The sequence below is a fragment of the Dermacentor variabilis genome, chromosome 4, assembly GCF_050947875.1.
Source record: "Dermacentor variabilis isolate Ectoservices chromosome 4, ASM5094787v1, whole genome shotgun sequence".
NCBI lineage: Eukaryota > Metazoa > Arthropoda > Arachnida > Ixodida > Ixodidae > Dermacentor > Dermacentor variabilis.
Window position 1 is genome coordinate 233,874,170 of NC_134571.1, and position 21,293 is coordinate 233,895,462.

At 44.7% G+C, this 21,293-nt stretch overlaps 1 long non-coding RNA gene across 1 annotated transcript; it reads left to right on the forward strand.

Moving 5' to 3' along the window:
• The first annotated feature begins 5,373 nt into the window (after nt 1-5,373).
• Nucleotides 5,374-8,129, forward strand: LOC142580204 (uncharacterized). The gene is made up of 3 exons (XR_012827643.1): nt 5,374-5,586; nt 6,563-6,635; nt 7,959-8,129. It is a non-coding gene; the product is annotated as an uncharacterized LOC142580204 (long non-coding RNA).
• Nucleotides 8,130-21,293: the final 13,164 nt, after the last annotated feature.

Below are 21,293 nucleotides of genomic sequence, written 5' to 3' on the forward strand. Positions count from 1 at the left end.
AAGGAAACATAAATACCCAAAGAAAGTGGATGGGGAAACAGCGCCGCGGTAGCTCAATTGGTAGAGCATCGCACGCGAAATGCGAATGTTGTGGGTTCGGTTCCCACCTGCGGCAAGTTGTTTTTTCATCCACTTTAATTTGCATTAGTTTATCGTTTCTTTATTTCATTTATTAAGCACAAGTAATTTCCCCTATGTTGTCCTTGGTGTCATTGTTTGTTGACTTCTTCTGCTATAGGAGAGGTTGTACAGCGTGAGCGCACGTGAGCCAGAGAAGAGGCGATACACGAGAGATACGCACATTTGCACGAATATAGCGCGAGTTCTTTCCCCGAAATTTCGAGCTTTGTAACGCGCCTAGCATTATATTTGGGTTCGTGACATGAACATGACGTGTGCTATTTTTATTTTGCTTCATCTAACACATTTCACCGTGCGCAAGAGCGCGCGAGCTGGGAGTTCTCACTGTTCATTTCGCGCCGCCTTTATCCTCCCGGTTTAAAACGCTCTTAGTGCCGCATCAATATGGTTACGGCGTATTAATCAAAACCTTGTACAAGAAGATCGGCGGTGATGTGCAGGCGCGTTAAGCGAGCGGCCTTCGAAGTCGCCCGGAGAATCGTCGCACAGTGCCTTCGCCGTATGCGATTCTATTACGGGTATTTCTGAAGTGCTGCCTGCCGAATAACTTTGGTCGCATGGGGGGCAGAAACCGTCATCGCCGACGCTGACAAAGAAGTCAGCAGTAACAACGAGTAATTGCGCAGGCACTCGACCTTTCACGGCATTTTGCGACGGCAGTTCGTAAGTAACGAGGAGTAAATTGCGCCTTGCGAGCACCCGCTTTTATACGTCGTTTCCTGTTTCCATGCGGCATCACTTCATGTAATATATATATGTACATATATAGCTATTTGTGAGACCGAAAGTCCCCTCTCACGTTATATTAGTGGTCGCGTCCTTTTGTGCACGTACGCTAAGTGTTTAATTGCTTTTTTAGTGACGTGCCACAAGGGACCATGCACACTGTGCGACAGCCGCTCAGCCAATTTGTATATTTAAGAAGCTGTGTTGATGCAGCTTTGTCTTGCAGAGGCTGCCAAATTTAATGTCTTGTCATCGGTCACAAGAAAAGCGAGCATAATAATGTAACGTGGCGCGAAAAGTCTTCACGAGTGGTTCAGGCAGCAATTGAACAACACTTTGAAATTGAGCCTTCAGGCCATGTGTTCACGCGCGCCATTGCGTTCCGACATGCTGCGCAGTACTTTGAAGAAGTGAGAGGCAGAAATTTTTTGTTGTTGTTGCTTTTGCGTAAGAAATGTTGACGGACGAATATATATAATGACGGAATATATACCAGCTATGCAAAAGCGATGACGGCGATTCATCACACGGGGAAAAACAGCAACCATCACATACAGACGTTAGTGACAGTTCATCTGGCAGTTAAATCAGCTTCCGACTAGAGGATGGTTCTGTATCTTATTCTGGACTGATCGAACTCTAGCAATTAGAGTGAATTATGAAATCAGAATCAAATTTATTTTCGCCATATATGCGGGTGCGCATGCAACGGCCACTATTTGAGAGCAAGAGTACGTGGAGACCATGTGCAAGTCGCAAGAAGAAGACATATCGCTTAAGTATTACATTTGCTTTACCAAAAAGCACAAGATTTCAATAATTCGAAAGCGGATATGTTTGCAACACTACTGTATCGTTCATTATTGCTTTCCTTTTTGTAGTTAAACTATCGAGAAAATAACTATTTAACGGGGAAAAAATTTAATCAATTGGATATTGCATTAAACAGTTCTCGTAATAGTCATCTGAACTGCCGAAAGAGTGAAGCAAAATTGTTCGCGAACGGCGTGTTAATTGTAAATGACCCTGTCGCAGCACAGCAAAAATCGTCAAACAATATAAGCGCAGACCTGTACAGTTCTAGGAAACATTTCAGTTGAACGTTTTCACTGGGGAGCGTGAAAGAAGCGATTATACGAAGCCTAATTGTGAAGAGATGTCAAAATCTGCAATTTTTGTAGCTATTGTCGATTCGTCTAAGAATAGTTAAGGCTGCATGCCAAACAATGTAAATATAAAATGGAGCATTTCTGCTGTCGACGTGGATTTGATTGGAAAGAACTAGAGTTAGATCAAATTCTTCCAATTTTTGCTCAATTAACTAATGACATTCAAAAATCAAGCAGTTAAGAATTAATAAATTCATGGTATTGTCAGGATTGGGGGCTCAATCCCATCGCTCGTGATCCGTTGTCAAGATTGGAGTCCGGTATGAATTCGAAGGTAGCTGGCCCATGCCGTCGTCCAACTTATCCACGCTGAGGAAGTTGATGAAGGGAAGGACTGCTTCTAATCGAGAACGAGGAATATGTGTTTATTTACAGTATTTACATGCAGTTCATCAGTCTAGCATGACTGCGAGAGAAAGTACGTCAGCCTAACACGACTGCTTGAGAGAGTGTCTCAGTCTAACATGACTTCTTAAGGAAGTGTGTCGCGCATCCGCACAACAGCAGTTTTTAAGCACTCTCGATATAAGGTGACGCGAACGTTCGTTTAGTCCCCGTAAACTAGCCGCCTCTCCGCGGGACGGTTACACACACACATGTGCACACACACACGTGTTCACGGTCCGAAACCGACACCACACGAATTTCGTAGAACTCGGAGCCGCCCCGTGTAGCGCGCCCGGGCAGCAGATCAGGTCCGCGTTGTCGTGTTGCGCACAAAGCCTGCTTCGTCGAACTCCTTCAGTCACAACGGCGACGAGGCTAGAACGTAACGGTGGCGGTTTCAGCACAAAGCCTGCTTCGTCAAACGCATCCTAGCTGAAGCGACGGAGAGTGGAGGACGTGCGTATTGTTCCTGACACAAAGTCGACTTAGTCACGCCGTGGCTAGAGGTTGGCGGCGGCATTCCAAGATGAGGTTGCCATCGCTGGCGTAAATGGCTGGCAAACTTAATAATAATAATATTTGGGGTTTTACGTGCCAAAACCACTTTCTGATTATGAGGCACGCCGTAGTGGAGGACTCCGGAAATTTTGACCACCTGGGGTTCTTTAACGTGCACCTAACTCTAAGCACACGGGTGTTTTCGTATTTCGCCCCCATCGAAATGCGGCCGCCGTGGCCGGGATGCGATCCCGCGACCTCGTGCTCAGCAGCCCAACACCATAGCCACTGAGCAACCACGGCGGGTACTGGCAAACTTGCACTGCAGCTGGCCGTTCTTAACAGTATATCATGAATGTTTCTTCAAGCGCCGTCTCCTGTGAAGCACATCTACCATTTTCGTGCAAAGCTCCCTGGAAAACATATTGACTGTGTATGCGTGCACGCACATATCGAACTTTGTGCGCATATAGACGTGATGCTTTGACGATAAATATTTATTAAAATTCAAATTATTTATTTCTGCCTTGTAAAGGTACATATAGCGGAGGCACCGTTTATATCTATAAATCTATAATCTATAAAAGGTGATCTATAACGGATCTATAAACGGTGAGCGGAGGCGCAGAAAAAGCTGTCAGATACAGATTGACAAAGCCGCAGCCACCTTTCGCTTGGCAGAGCCTTTACAGCGAGACTTTTAAAACAAAAATAATTGCACACGGTAATAACAGTTACACAATAATGACCAAGTACAAAAGGAAACAAAACAAGATTATACAATATTTAGACAATACTCGCAAAAAAGAAAACAGAACCTACATCCTAACGCACATAGCACCCAAAGTACTGTTCGACGCATTGAAGAGGTCAAAATTATTGTATACATAAGCTATAGATACGTATTCGTATAGAGCTACCAATCCCTGCAAAATATAGGCCGTTTCATCGGGCGAGGAGGATAGGGCGCGCGGGGAGCCTTTCCTCCTCTCCGGCTTGGGCGATCCGGCGCGGCGCAGCTTGAAAGTATTGCTGTCGCGTGCTCCGGAACGATTTCTTGATGTTTTAGATCGTACTCTGTGAAATTTACGCCGTGTCCGTTCATATAAGGTCGTCAGGGAAGCCTTTCGGTGCATCGGTAACTACAATAGGCGGAAATATCTTTTGGGGGTGCGAAAATGTGACGCGTTTTATCAGCCGCGGTGTACGCACATTATCAGTCGCGGTGTGTGTATGTGTTGTGAACTATTTTGCTTATATCGGTTTTAACTCAGCAAAGAAAACCGGTGTCTCTTTATTAGCAGCATGAAATGGTAAATCTGCTCAATATCTGATCGCTTGGCGTAGGGAGTAAAACATAAAGCATAAGAGCGCATGCTCGTGCACGGCCAACCTAAGGCAACCACGAAACATCTAAGCGGCAGGCGCAATCAAATATTTGTGATGCACCGGCATCGTTCTCGCGCATTTCAAGTCTAGTAGGCTTGAAATTACCATATGTCTACGCTAGCCTTCCTGCATGAGGCCGATGGCGCTGCTCAACACAGCGATCACTGCGGTTGGTGATCCAGCACGGTACATATGTAAGCTGTGCGCTTCGGCATTGCCTTTTTGGCCTGCATACAGCCATAATATATGACGGATCGCATAAAAAGAATGCGATGCCTATTTTTGAGGACAAAATTTCCGTAATACGTGTGAGTGCGTCGTAGAGAACGGAACGAACACAACCGAAAAAGAAATTCGGTTATCATCCTCTTTCTAGAAAACGCAAGAGAAAACGGGCTAACACCGCAACAGGGCCTCGCATAGTCACGCCGCACAGCGTTTATAAATATATAACCGCTGATGCGGTATGCTTGGACCAAGCGGTATATAGAACAAAGATATATGTAATCCAGCACCTACCACTGCTTAGGACGCTCGCGCAGTTCGTAAACAGTCCCTTTGCTGGACAAGCGTAATTCAGACTGTAAGGTATGCTGCTATCACTTGCCAAAACTATTTTATTCAGGGGCGGAAACCTCACCCATCGAACCAAGTAGTCACGCAATGTAACCTGCAGCGAACAGTTTGAACGCTTGTCAAAGTATAACATCACAGCTCCTATCGTAGCAGAATGGTACCCATGCTCACGCTGTTATGATGGTCGCGTATATTTCATGGCTCCTAAACCGCAGCTTAGAAATAGAGGCTAATACTGCAATAAGGTTACATTAGTGACTGGAACATTCAGAAATACACAATTCATCTCCGAGGCTGATTGTAGACTCGAATATGCGCGCACACATCGCGCTGCGTGTTCCGTTCACCTCAACGCCAGCAGAAATTCCGGCCATGACGCCTTAAACCACTTCAGCACGTCTCACAGAACCGTTTACCACGTAGAAGACACACGTAATACTAAACAGGCCGCACGACGGCGAAAACAAACGCCAGAACCTGCCGCCACGAGCACATCGAAATTGGATTTCACCGCTCTTTCTGCGCACGCGCGAGGAGCAGTAGTTGCGAGAGAGAAATGTGGGGACTTTTGGTGCTCAAAATTTCTCTTCGCCTAGGTACTACGGGGAAGAAAGCTGTTAGCTCCGTTTGTCCCTAACCGAGCTTGCAGCACAGAATCGACAGGATGCGTGGGCGGCAAGACCAAAAAGCCGCGTCCGAGGTGAGTTTGTTGCTATTTTGTTGCGACGGTAGCATATCAAATTTTGTAGTCGCAGGGGATACGTTTGGAAGTGAGGTGTCTTCTCGAATGACTTTAGTGGCAAAGTATTACGTCGTGCCGATGCATTGTTCATTAGTGTCGTTGATCAAGGTCAGCATACCACGCACTTCAGGGGAATCGCGGGAACGGAAACAGTTTACGAATTAACTGCCGTGCCGATGCATTAGTTCTTAATGTAACTGAGCATACAACACACTTGGAGATTCGTGGGAATGGAAATTTTGTACTCTGTATGTGCATGTGTGTACTTGCGTCGCCATGCGATCGAGCCGTAGATCGTTGTGAGAGCTGTACAGCCACACTGGCAAAACACTACGCCCTGCGGATGAATACGGAAGAAATGTATGCTAAAGAAAAATGGTCGTCATGCAATTTCATAGCAGTAGACCTTTGTGAAAGCTGTACAGTAACACTGATATTGGCTAGTTAATAATCTCGGCTGTTACAATGTCTAGCTCATATACGGGGCGCTCTATGTGGACGAAACAAGGGCTCAGATCGCTACAACCGCATGCGAAATACTCTGAATGCCTGCCAGTACACTTGTTCGGCGTCTCCATGCTTGTACTGCGGCAGGAGACGTGACGGCAAGTGGGCGCGTATATCACAGTGGCCGCTTTCCACTCTTGGTATACTTTGCCGCAATACAATGCGCATGCTTCATTGCGCGACACTGGTGTGCTGCAGCGAAGCTGGCTTTAGGCAAACGGCATTATGCAACGCTCGAGCCATCTTGTCCGTCACTGCGGATAGAAAACGCATACACGTTCAACCTATTTGAGCTGCATCATTTTGTCGATGTTTACCCCTCTATACTAAATGAAGAGGCTAACGTACGCCAGTGTGGGTGATTTAAAAGATTAATAAAAAGCCCGGTAACATATGTGCTGTCAGTGAAAAAACACTATTAATGCAGGTCTCCACGCTCCTGTAAAGAAAAAAAAAGATGCAATTCAGTGGTGACCCTCTGGAGGTGGATCCGTACCTATGTAAGCACAGCCGGCTCATTAGTCACAAAGTAGGAGCTGAAGAGAACTTTTTAATGCTCATTAGACTACATTGACAGTGATTATTTGTGGTCAGCCAGTGACAAATGCATTGCACCAAACAGTGAGACTTCGTCTTAATCTGCAATGCTTACGTGGCGAACAGGAGAGCAAAAGGTGAAAACAATGTTTTCATACAAGGCAAGTCATCCATGTAGTGGAATTGCATTTATCGTTGGTGTAGTGTTGATGCACTTTCTGAAGTCCAACCTTTAATGCAGCTTAGTTTCCGTTGGTGCAAGTGCTTCTACTGGAAACATCCAAAATATGATTTATCAAATCAGGTTGCCGTCTTGTAATTTTTGAAATTTTCCTCTGGTCTTAAGTCTTTTCTGAATCTGGAAGAGCTGGCTGATTGTACATTTCATCTCGAGATAGTTTACACACTTCCAGCAACACAGGTTACCACACTTTGTTGAGTGCAGATGAGCACTGCAAATTCTATCATTTTGATGAGGCACCGATCTAATGCCACTCACTCTTGCCACAACGCTTTCTCAACTTGTACTGTACTTGTTTCTTCCACCTTCCATTTGCAGCACCAGGGCTAAGGCACAACAGCAATAACATTTCTAGCAGAAAATGCTTGCTCCTTGGCATCTGATCCCCCGTTCATTTGCTACTTTCTTCCAATTTTTTTAATGTGATGCTCCTGCCTTCACACACTGTCAGACTGTTCTCCTTCATGCGTTTCCTTGTACTCTTTCTGTCCGCTTCTTGCTCAACATACCGTGCATGCCTTCAGTCATGTCCAATTGATCGATGCAGTCTTGTCCTTTTCTATCTCTCCTCCAGAACCTGCAACTTTCGACAACCTAGCATTATTTTGCTTCTTTTTGTGATAGTGCCTGGCTATCTGTTGCTGATGCCACACATTCACATGGCAATGGTTTATTAGACCACATACATAAATTAATAGCTGTATAAAACCTTGACCCTCCAGCACTTCCACAAAATTCATGCAGAAGTGGAAACAAAGATTACTTAATTCCTCACCACACGTTACTATGTCTGCATCAAAGCTTGATATTACCAACATGTGTGCAGTGTCGTTGCCCATGCTTCCTGGACAGGAAAGCCAGTTGCTCCAGTTCACAAGGCTAGAACAACTGCGAAGTGATTGAGCTATCTGCTTGTGCTGCATTTTTTTGCCACAAGCTGTACAAGGTCATGGCTTGTGCTGCAGAAACCGCATCTTTTTGCCTGCTGCATTCCTTTGTGATGCATTGAACGTGTCTGCTTCTGTTTCCCCTTCTATTTTTACAGAGAAGCTGTATATGGCTAGGTTCTGACCATGACCAATAGTGCATACATCGACAGGGTGTGTAGAAAAAAGTTGCGTCGACAAAATTGAATCCACAGTAGCCTGCTGTGCGCCAGCAGTGCTCAGTGGCTCCGGAGTGCATGGCAGAATAATAAAACGTCATTGTGTACCCACCAATGTCTGTGCCTCGTTTTCTTGTGAAGTCGACATCGCTCTAGCGACGTTATCAGCAGTTTTACTTTGGTCCTGCTATGGCCAGGACGCGTCTAGTTCGTACTGAAGAACAACAATGTGCATGTTAAGAGCACCGGTGTGAGCAACAGCGTGAAGGCAACGGGCAGTTGCTATAGCCAGACCCGCCTTGTCTGCAGATCCGTAATGTCGGCTAGCTGCTCTGTGACCGATGAAGAAGAGCGTGCCCGTGAGGATCACCTTTGCAAACAGAAGCGGGAGTGGGCACGAAAGCATCGGCGACCAATTGCAGTATATCACAGAGACCACAAAGCAATGGTTACCATGGTGACAAAGTAAATAGAAAATCAAAGATAACGAAGTTGTGTGTATGTTTCTTTATTTAATCAATATAGCAATTAACCATATATAACTCAATATACTTGTCAACAAGTACAGCTTCAGCTGGTCTTCCATCTTCACATAGTGGAAGGGCTCTGAATTGTATTTTTTTTATCATTTGTCATCAAACTTGTGCATTTTCTTTTTGTAATGCTACAGCCTGTTTCGTGCCATTACTGTTTTCTCTGCTTTTGCCTATTCTGCAGCAGTTGCTGGCATTGTCTCTTGCCTAGGTGTTGGTCCGCACGACATGTTACAGATGCCATAGACAGTTTAATCACAGGGTGTTCAATGTAAGAGAAGGTAAAAAAAACTGGTGTTTCTAATTTTTTAAGCAGCGATTTTTGAACTCTTGTGTAATAAAATCTCGCTTTGTTGATAAACAAGTGATTATCTTTGAGAAGTTGTTTCCTATGACAACATTTTTTCTGCGTCGAAAGTTCACACATTTGCCAACAAGGTGCACACACGAGTCAAAGAACTTTGAAACTTTATAGGTCTTGCTTCATGCTTTGTCACTTGGTTTGACATTTTATTCTCATTTTTGATCTCATTAACCTGGCTGCTGTGTGGTAATACCGAACTTGCTACTTAGTACTCAGCATGAAACAATGCTTTAAAACCACTGTGTTGTCCACTTGCCTCACCATGCCACTGTGTGGTTTTGATCAGAATTTTCCATCATAAGTACACTGTTACAAACTTGCACATGACAAGTATGTTACCCTATATGCAAGCAATGCACTGTTTAAAGCCGAGCTAAATACTTCACCAAAAGAACTGCTTTCACCTCCAGTCCACTCTTTTTAGTCTGTTGTCTAAAGATCCTGCCAAATACTGTCATTGCTATTGTGTCCTGCCGCGAATGTTCATTGTCAGTATACCTTAATTGTTTTGCCTGCTAGCGCAAGTAATATGCCTGAAAATGTACTATGGTGGTGTCCTGTCCTCTTAAGGATGACCAATTTTCCTGGAAACCATAGTAGCCAGAAGAATGGTATTTAAAATGTGCATCACCAAGGTCCTGCAGAAGAGCACAGCTCAGTGTTTGAGCTTTGACATCACTCCATAGAATACCTGCATATAATTTGTGCTCAATTAACCTTGCTGCAAGACTTTTTCCAAGGGCAAGGCCTAGAATGTTGGTCAATTTTTGATGCTCTGACCTAGTTTGATGTGATTTTCTGTGACATTTTTCTCTATTCCTTTCTTGATTATCTTGGATAGTGGCCTTCTTAGGAGCTATTGCTTCATTAGATGTTTCCTAGGAAGGAAAATCTTGGAAGCCTTTATACCACACTAGTGCGCATCATCTGTAAGGAAACAAAGCACTGCATGAGCAGAGGTCTGTCTGCGGCAGCTGCTGTGAATTGCGTCCACGCATCACCCATGTGCTGCTCTCGTGGTCTTCCAATTAGCAACGCAGTTGCGCCACACCTTGCTTTGTTTGCGAAGTGCCACACGAGATAGATTGTCCATGCTAGCCATATTGCGAAATGGAAACCTGTATAGAGCTGCACTCAAATTTCGCATTAGGCAGTAGGCGAAATATTTTGTAAAAGTAACAATTATATAAATACGATGCAATGAAACCAATCAATATGTACTGAACCAAACTTGTCACCTAATCGCACTGCAGGGAACCCGTGATCATTCTAAGTTACACCAAAGGCTTGTCATATTTAAATAGTCTCTTGTGCACGCAGTGTATGAATGGGATATCATTGAAAAATATGTGAATGGATAACGGAGTGTAATCAGGACTGGCACTTTTTCACTGTAACTGTCAGTTCCCTATATGTTGCTTTGCTATAGGGAGGTTATGCTCTAATAGAGACAGTTGAAAGACGGTTCTGTCCACATTGTCACTTCCATCTATATTTTGTTTTGCACTGTGCATTCGTTTAAGACCCATCAACTAGCCCAAATTAATTTACATATCTCATAAAAGCAAGTGCACTGCAGTTGGAGCTTTGGAAATAGGCCTGTGTTTGAAACAGATTCGAGTGGTCGACACATGAAGTGGGCTCGTTCATGCGAGTACCCATGTCAGTGCTGTATTGTCTTTTTTTGAAGAGGATCGATCTATTGTTCCTGCTTTAGATAAAGTCTAGTGATCTAGAGAGCATACTTTAAAAGGCTGATGAAAAAGGGAACACTTTTGGATTTTGCGTGCTAACTACTATCTTGTCAGCTGCTGCAGTTTTTGTAAATATTCAGTAAATATATTTGGTGCATCTCTTTTCCTCTGTAACACTTTCATGGAGGTTGCGGACGCTTCCAGACGCAAGATGGATTTATGCAGCAGGTGCTCCTTGGCTGCATCTGCAATGCTAGCTCAAGGCGAGAATGCTTTGGCCACGTTGCCATCTGCATCCACAGTCATCCTGGCACAACCGCCATGGTATGTTGGCCACAGAAACGTCACGTGGGTTGACAATATGTGTAGGCTGCTGTGAACACAGTTGGCAGGTGGGCTTTGCTTGCCTTGCATGGTTTAGATTCCAGCTTATGATCTTGAAAATCTCACCTTGTGCTTCTATTGAAGCATTACAAGCAATGGTGTCTGTCCTTTGGCATCATTATCTAAAACTTTTCACCTGCGTTGCCATCTGTTTACAGCAATGTTTCTCTAACTTATCTTATGTTCAAGTGCCATTGTAAGTTAATTCTGGTTCACACATTTGACCCATCCTGTCATGTCTCGGCACCAAATGTTACGGAACCTGTATCTGTGAAAATAGAGGGTTTTCACACCATTTTCTCCTCTAACACAGGATACTGATGATGTTTAGAGCATCAGCAAATGTCGATAGCGTCTTGTTTCTGGAGAGAAATCGGCAAGGAAATGCTCTGTCCTGACAGACGCATGTACCGTGATGGGGCCGATAACACCTGTGTGAATCAGGCCTTCGTGAGGAACATAGTTGTCAATTTACCTTTAGACTAGTCTGGCTATGTCAAGAATTGCTGGATAAAACATACTTCTCTCTTTCAGAAAGAGATAATTGAAGTGTTTTGGAGGTTTTCCTAATTTCCTGCCTCTGGCTTGAGCAGGTGTGCAAGATGCAAGCATTAGGTCCATAGAATTGACTGAAGGTGCACCACTGTAAATATTTGGTTTGCCTGCAAGACTGTGAAACATGCTTTGTTAAGAGTCTTATGGCTTTGGTAAATATTACATCTCAATGTGCAGAAATACGTCTCAAGATGTTGAACCTTAAAGGGGTACTTACATGATATTTTTGACTATTCATTTCTTGCGTTAAATCAAGGTCCTAGACTTCTAAACTCTAGAAAAAATTGTGACAAGCTTCAGAGCGCAGTTAGTAATTAGTAGTACTAACTTTTCTACAGCCAATTTCAGTGTCGTTTTTTTATACAGTGGAACCTCGATACGATTCTGCTTAATACGTTTTTCGAAATGTTAAGTTTTTTTTTCTTGAAAATTCGATTTGGTTGGATAATATGTTGGATGATATGATTTTCCTATGGTACACTTTATTTTCCAGTTCCTGTGAAGATCGTATCAATGAGGTTCTACTGTATTTCAGTTTTTAATTTATTTCTCATTAACCCTTTATTGACAATTGTTGCCTACAGGCAACATACCAGAAAAAAGAATGTTTGTCTTGCGTAGTTTCATTATTCAGTACCAAGATTCTGGCTAGGTGTCTTTGGCCAACACTGAATGAGAGGCAACAACTGTCATTTGTTAGTTCAGAGCAGACGAGGAAGAAGTTTGGCATGTGACTCACTGTCTTTTAAAAGTAAGGTCAGAGGATACAGGCCGATGTAAGATATCCAACTGCGGTGGTGTCACACATCTGAAGTAAAGCAAAAGAAATATACACCTGTGGTTCATATGCGACGAGAGCTGTCTATACAAATTGAAAACAAAGCCTCAGGTGGCTTGGGGTGAGGCCCACTTCCAGATTCCTGCCTGGGGCTATTTTATTATTATCATAAATATTTACCCCTTCATATCAGTAAAATCATAAAACTTTCCACATATTTATTCATGAGGTGGAAATGTGCACATCAGCTGCTGTGAAATATAACCTCACCGAGCATTCGACCTCAGTCAACCTCAAATTTGTCCATGAGGTTGCCACTGCCATAGCTAAAAAATTTTAACAGCCAACCAATGTCGCATCACTTAGGGAGGTTGAGATCAGCTTAGGTTGACTTCATTACGTCAGCCGTGTGAACCTTGTGAGGTTGGCCATCTTTGCATGGAAGCCTACATTCTATGGACCCCTGTAGAATCCTGGGATGCTATAACATAAAATGATTCCAAACTTTTCTATTCCAATTCTGCAATCAGCCCACCACGATTGGTCAAAACTTTTTCAGGCCACTCCAAACTTCACCCGTCTGTCACGCGACGTCACGAAAACTGTGATGGCTCTCTATCTGCTATACATGTACACACTGATTATGAATGATTAAACTGCACAAAAGAAAAATAATTATTCCTGATTCAACGCCTTTTCACCATTAGCCCTCTGCTATTGGTTCAATGTTTTTGGGTAACACCCACCTCGCCTGTCTGTCACGCGACCTCACAAAACCACAAAAACTGACTGCATCAAAGTGACGTGTACGTGAAAAAAAATGCATAAATATGCTGAACAAAACGGAAAATTTTTCTGAATAGCCAGAGACTGCCCCGTTCTGACAGGAATAGAAGATGGCTGCCCGCCGATCGCTCAGGCCCTCGCTACTCACACCTGCCGGTCAGCATGTATTTATTTGCACATTATAAGCCTTTTTGCGCGGCAGTAAAACGTTATCGAGCCCTTGCGGCATGTATACAGCATCGCTCTGCCAACTCTTCCTTGCTGAGGATTCGTTTTAGCGGCATTCTTATCCTTCTGTTGCAAGCCGCCGCGATTTTCGACCAGCCACCGCAAGCTAAATAAGGTGAAGCGGACCATTCGGAGAAGCCAGCACCACCCTCTTCATGCGGTTATCTATTTTCACTGTGCTGGCTCGGCCCCATCGAAACCCTCTCCACTAGACCGTACTCCTCGCCTCTTGTCAGCCAATTAGATAAGAAAAACCGCTGAGTGTAGGCAATGTTATTGGTTTCGGAAGTGAACAAAGGTGACCTCCTATAAACGAGGAGAGTGTTTGGTTGGGTTGTTCAGACCACGCTGCAAGTCACTGCCCGATGCTTGCGCCGGTGGTTACATAAATTTGATGTCAGGAGATTGGAATCAAAACAGTTTGAAATCATTTTATGTTATAGCACCCCTGAATGTGCTTTACTTTAGGTGCGTTCAATTCGCCTGCACCGCCTGAACCAGTTCACGAGGTGTTGCACCCTGCCATTCGTTCCAGTGGTGTAGCAATGGCACCCGCTGAACCACTCCGTTCGTTTCAAAAGGTGCAGGGCTGGTTCATGATTTTGCTGCACCTACTCCGCTGTCGGTGCCGACTTGGTGCAGGCGTACAGGTGCGACGCAGCAGTGCAGCAGACAATCCAGCACATGGGTGCAAGCACCATTAAAAGCCCGCTTACACACGTCTGATGTGTCTACAAGTGTGGTTTGTAGTTAGGCCCACAAGCTGATAATTCTTGTAGTTCACAATCTTTCAAATGTACGCATTCTGTGCACATTAATCGGGCATAACATAACACCTGCACCGCATCTGCACCTTGGCATTTGTTTCGAGTGTTGCGCTGTGCCTGCACCGCAGAAACAAGCTGCACAATTTCTGAACTTCTCGTGAACCTCCGTTAACTGGTTCACAGTTGTGCAGGTGAATTGAGCAGACCTTTTAAGTGCTTCCACATGAAGCTCTTATTTGCCCTTACGTTGCTTGGTGGCCTGATGGCTGCTTCATGTATTGTACAAAATGTTCGATTCAACATTGAAAGAAAATTCAAGGATATGAATGCTCATGAAGGCCAAAATTCAGTGACATACAAATGCATTAATTCTGCACATAAACTAAAAATTGTTAAATTTCCTTCTTCCTAGCTGCATTCAGTTAAGCATGCTACTAAGTTGGAATTGCTGGAAAAGTGTAAAAAAAAGGCAATTCTCTTTTATAGTGTAGAGTGTCGACTGATAACTGGCCTTACGGCCAGAAATGATGTGCTTACCTTGAGGAGGATGCTTTAGTTCAGTGCCAACTCTAATCTCTTCATTCAAATACATGTAAAATGCAGAAATGCTTTTGAGACTACTGGAATAATTTCAATGAAATTTGTTGCATTTGAGAGAAAAAGTTAAATTTTAGTCATTCTAGGCTGCATAATTTTGATTTAGGACCTTGAATATTTAGGAAAAATTGCCGAGAGTCAGTAAGCTTACAAATATAAGCACAAAGTTTACAATTTCATAACTTTTGTATCAAGTTGTAAACTTCATACGGAAGTCTTTTTAATTTCACAATTTTCAAAATTTCCTGCCACAAAAAATTGCCCCCTAAAACAGTCGCTACATTTCAGCTTTTTTTTTTTACATGTAACCAACCTCATCGAATTCTGCTGCTGGCTTCAGAGAAAAACTATTTCTCTGTTCCCATGTATTCAGATAGGAGCTCCCAAGATAAAACTGCCTCCAAGTCAGGTATACCATTGTATTAAAGAACATTATAAGAAGGAGAAGGAAAAACATTTATTAAAAAAAAGAAAGGAAAAGCGGGTGTCTTTCTGCTTGTGTGGGAGGCGCCCTTAGTCCAGGACTCCTGTGGCTCTTGCTGTCTCCCGGGCTCGCCACACCTGGTGTAACAAGAATTGTGTTCTCATCTGAATTACTGAAGTATACTTTTTCCTTTGTCATAGGTGGAAAAGGAAAGTATCAGCAACGTTCTCACTCCTACACTGTCCTTATTGGTATGTAGTGTGACTAAATTCTGCTTCTGCATTAGTTGTGTTGATAGCATGCTTGTTCCAAATTCTTATTTGTTCCTTTTGCAAATTTTCATTTTGTTCACAGAACTTTCCAAAAGGGGAACGTATCCAATAAAATAAAGCACTAATTTACTTTCATGCTGAAGATTCATAACTCTTACAAATTGATGTGGTTTCTACCTGGTGATCTTCACTGCACTAAAGAGTTATGAGCTAGGTACTAGAGCATCCCAGCAACATCATGAGCAAGCAACACCATCTTCTCTCATCTCTTAGAGAGAAAAAAAATTCGTTATATCTTTACTTCACTCTGCAAAATGCTTGAAGCATAAAAATATCACTCGTTTCTTTATTTTTACATATTATAGTACACAAGCACATATTAAACAATGAACAGTACACCTCATTGTCTTCTCCCATCCAGTCATCCCTGGCCCAAGACTATGCGACTGCCAGGTCAGCAAGCCAAATTAAAGAAAGTGTACCACACATGAAATAGGACGCTGAAAAACTTAGAGATAAATTGTGTTGTAGTTTAACCTAACCCTTCCTCCTACATGACAAAAACTTGCTTGCATGTCAAGGTAGCATCAGAAAATACTAAATTTCTTTTCTGAATGAAATTAAACCTGGAAAGTATTCTATCAAGTGCAGAGGGCAGAAGGGCATTAGCAAATAGCATAGCTTTCAAGATTTTTCACGCAGTGCCTATAGGTTGCCTTGATGCTGCCTCCAATCTCCCTTGTACTGAAGCATGCACACACACTTTATACCTCCATTGATACCGAAGTCCCACTCAAAAGTCTCTGGCCAACGCAAATCATCCTGCATGTACCGCTGACAAGCGGTACATGCAGGATGGATCTTTGGCGAAGTTATTTCCGATTCAAACATCTGATGGGCCAGAAAACTATAAATTTCGTTATGTCACCATTAACCAAAACACGAATTAATATTCCTGCTTGCAGGGACACAAACTGACTGCTGTTACTGAACAGCGCTCCGTGGCATTCAAGTGAAGAATGATCTTGATCGTCACTTATACAAATAATCATTCGGTTGTATGGCTGGGATTCCTAGGTCATGTGAATTGCAGTGGAGCTGCTTAGTGTAGTGACTGATTTGGGGCTGCTCAATATATTTTTTTTGATGCCACTCTAATGTCCGCCAAATAAAAGAAAATGTTTCTTTCTACATTGTGTCTTATCATTGCTTTGCAATTTGCAAGCACAGTACAGCAAAAAAGGGGCCTTGCCTTACATTGGTTCTATTTGAAATAGGCAATAGCTGTTTATTTCGGCATACATGCTGCAGCTTGTGCTCTCCAGGTCTCCAAGCATGAGTACCTGCTTCTGAGAAGATGACAGCTGTAAGAAACAAATGACTCTGTGTCACACAACTACAAAAACATGAAAGTGCCTGCTTTATGATAAATACAAAAAAATGACAACTCAGGCAGACTGGCAGAGCAGTCATCAATAATAAAACAAGACATTGCACAGTTTATTTGCCTAAGAAATGAGGTCTGCACATCAAGCGTAGCAATTCTCGGCAGCTTGCTCGCTTTATACAATCAGTCCACATTGTTAGCTCAACATATCCGTTTGATGGATTTCACAGTCCTCTTTAACACTCTGCCTGTCCCTTACTTCACCAAATCTGTTGTTGCTGTGAGCACCGCTGAAATTACAGCGGAATCTCATTGATAAGTGTCCAGGAAATTGTAGCTGTCATTCGTTTTAACATCTATTTCAACAAACCAGTTGGGCAACCTAAAAACCAGCAATTTGGAACCATCAAGTTACAGTGGCCAGGGCTGGGCAAACACTTTGAAATTGGGTGCCAACAGCACAGAAGGTTGCACTACCCGCCGTGGTTGCTCAGTGGCTATGGTGTTAAGCTGCTGAGCACGAGGTAGCGGGATCGAATCCCGGCCACGGCGGCCGCATTTCGATGGGGGCGAAATGCGAGAACACCCGTGTACTTAGATTTAGGTGCACGTTAAAGAACCCTAGGTGGTCGAAATTTCCAAAGTCCTCCACTACGGCATGCCTCATAATCAGAAAGTGGTTTTGGCACTTAAAACCCCACAATTTAATTTAATTTTAATGTTTGCACTAACTTTCCAAATGCAGGCAGATTTAGGTGAACAATCACATTTAAGGCGGAGGTTATGTGCTGCTGATCTATGGTGTAAAAACACACGTCTTGCTTTTACGTTGGCCTTGTTAATCAAAGAAACATATGTGCCATAGAATCTTGACTGTGGGTAATATTAGTGATAGCCACATTAGACAACTGCACCCGTCCTTCTGGGGAGCTTCTTTGCATTCTTATGAGAGGAACTTTTGAAGTTCAACCATGTTATAGTTCTGCACAGCGAGGGCAATTTCGTTTCAAGGCCAATGAACCAGGAACGCAAAACATTTCTCTATGGAGTGAACAGCGTACCCTACTTTTTTAAGCTTACTAAGCTGATTGAGCGTATTTTTTTTTGTCCATATCGCCAACAGAAATCTGCCAATATCCAGAACGAAGATCAATAGAAGAGAAATAGCTGGAACCATGGAGGCAGTGAAGGACATCGTCTATATTTGGGAGCAGGTAGACTTCCTTCTTAGTAATTTTGTTCAGATGACGGTAGTCTACACAGAAGCGCCACGTTCCGTCCTTCTTAACCAAAACCACAGGTGACGCCCAGGGACTTGAAGAAAGCTTAACGATGTTTTTATCTAGCATTTTGTTCACTTCACTTAGAATTACTCGGCGTTCCGATGCAGAAACTTGATATGGTCATCGGTGAATAGGCGTAGCATCGCCAGTAGAAATCCGATGCTGGACCGCGAGCGTCTGGCCTAAAGGGTGATCGTTTGAAGTAACAAATATCTCGGTAGGAGGATAATACGTGGCAAAGGTTGTCAGCCTGCGCAGAGAACAGGTCCACCGCAACCATTTTCTTTATGTTGGCATCGGTGCCCGAGGCTGGTGCAAGGGGCTTGCTAAGCTCAGAAGAACCATCGGTTGATAAAGCTGCTACGTGATAGTCGCCGAGACAATCAACGTTGACAAGGCAAATACCTTGCAGTAGGGTTTGCTTTCCCAATCCAAAGTTAAAGATAGGCATGCGAGTATGGTTAGCAGTAACAGTCAGAATGCTGTGAGGCACGGTGATGTCATACTGTGGTGGAATGTTGGGCAGAGGAGTGACGAGGTACTCGCCATCAGGAACAGGTGGGCAACACAACAGTTTAATATAGGCTATTGACTTCGGTGGCAGGCGAATAAAGCAGGTGAGGCGTAAGCGACACTGGGGTGCGTTAGAAGGTTCTACGAGAATCGGCAACTCAAGGCAAAGGGTACTGGCAGAGCAGTCAATAAGAGCAGAATGCGCAGAGAGAAAATCGAGTCCGAGAATTAGGTCATGGGGCAATGAGCAATCACGGTGAAGAGGACAGGAGTGTGGCGGCCGGCGATGCTCACACATGACGTACATATGCTGATGATAGGCACAGTACCGCCATCCGCAACGCAACCAACGCGTGCAGACACTGGGGTGAAGTGCTTTTTCAGTCTTCGTCGGAAGGCAGCACTCATAATAGAAAGATGTGCTCCTGCATCGATGAGTGCAGTGACAGGTGTAATGGTTGGAGTCGGGCATGAAATAGATGGTAGCTGGCCCATGCGGTCATCGAACTTATCCACGCTGAGGACGTTGTTGAAGGGAGAGACTTGTTCTCATCAAGAATGAGGAATCTGGGATTTATTTACAGTATCTGCATGAGAATGTGACAGTTCATCAGTCTAACATGACTGAAAAAAGAATGCACCCTGAGGAGCCGCCAACGGCTCCTTAAATACACTGTCCTCCCGAAATCCCTAGGTGAGGGAAAACGGCAGTTCACCGCCGACTAATTCGGAGCGTCCAAAGTCATCGTAACCAACCCGCCTTTGAGGGGGAGGGTTTATGCACTCACTTCTGCACAGGTTGCACTGACCACACCAAGGTGAGAGGGTTTTCGCAGACACTGTGCTTGACCCGAGCAGGCGCCTCTTCATTCCAGAGTTGACCCTGCAGTCAGTGGCCGCCGCATCTGTCCATTGACTGATGCGTGAGACGGGTTCTAAGCTGCCTGAGACGGCACCGCAAAATATCTTCCAGGAGCTCCCCTGCTCCAAGCAGACCTTGACGGTGTACACACTAACAATACTTGCTCCGTCCACTGTGTCTAGCCATCTCGGCACCCTTCCGTTGAAAACGAGGCGCATTGTCCTCCTTACAAAACCAGTCGCCGCCACAGCCATAGTAGCGCCGATGGGCTGGGGACTGATGTTTAGTCGTCCTTTCAAAGCGAGTCGTCACAGCAGACCTGGTGGCGCCTTTCCGTCGGTCCCTTCCTCGAAGATCGCCAGCACCTGCTGGTCGAACGTAACACAGGATACCCGTCAACGTCAAGAAAGTTTTGGTTCGTAGGTAACATAAGCAGAGAATTTGAGGGCAGGGTCGACAACACAGCTTCACCTCCAGAAGCTGTGGTGCCTAGTTTTTTGGCTGCATCCAGGAGGCAATAGGCGACGAGGAGAAGCGACGGCCTTGGGCGTACGAGACTAATGGCATTGAGATGAGGGCGAGTGGCTGTAGCGAAGGTTCGAAGGTGGGGCATCAGCGGCAGTGGGTTCTAGGCGGGTGGCATAGGGAACAGTAGGTCCAAAGGTGCAGGAATAAGCGCAGGCGTATGTCCGAGGAGGTGGTGGCCATTGGTTGCGGCAGTGACAAGCGACGTGGTCGATGCGACAGCAGTGGAAGCAGATCGGCTTGTCATCAGGGGTACGCCATTTGGACGGGTTGCGATATGTGGCAGAAAAGGAGTGCCGGGGACGAGGAGGGCCGCTAGGGAACGGGGGAACGCTGGGTTGAGACGTGCAACACACGGAGTTCAGACCCATGTTCTCAAATTCCTGTCTGACGACGGCCTGAATCCTGGAAATTGTGGTTGCTGGCGGGTCGGGAGGTGTTGCAGAGAAGGCTGGCCAACAGGTGGCCTCGAGCTGGCGGCGAACAATACGGGTTAGGTCATCACAGGTGGTCGCCTGATGTGGTCGACCCTCACATGCCGACGTAGCAGCAGTGTTGGGTAGCTGCGTGATGTGGTGTGTGATACGGCGGCTCTTAGCTTGTTCAAGGCGACGGCATTAATTCGTCATGGCGCCGATAGGAAAGACGTTGCCGAAAACAAGAAAATTGAAAGCGTCGTAGGCGATGCCTTTTAGGCACCTTATCTGCTTCAGACATAGTATGGTGGGCTTTGTGGCAAAGAGCCAAGACGTCTAGGATGTATCAAACGTATGGCTCTGTAGATGTCTGGTCACGAGGCGCAAGAGCCTTTCTCGCGGCAACCTTGCGCCCAAAGGGGTCGCTAAACAGTTCTCGTAGCTTTACTTTGAAACTGTCCCAGCTCATTATCTCGTCATGCGTTCGGAGTCGCATGCGTGGGGTGCCACCGAGATAAAAGATTACATTAGCAAGCATAATTGTTGGATTCCACCTGTTATTAGCACTGGCGCATTCATAGAGCTTGAGCCATTCATCAACGTCCTGTCCCTCCAGGCCACAGAAGAGACCAGGGTCACAATGTTGGGCAACCATGACGATAAGAGCAGTCGGACAAGCTGAAGCCATTGCAGATGCGGTCTCGTCACTGGGAGGTACGGTGACAAGCTCGATGTACCGACCACTTTGGAGTGCCGTGACGAGGACGGGGATCGCTAACCTCCACCAGAATGTTGCACAGACACAGACGAAATACACAGATGAAAGAGGCTATTTACATGCTATTTACACTGGAGCCAGACATCCAGGCCGACACTCGCTCACGCCATGAGCCCAGACACACTTCAA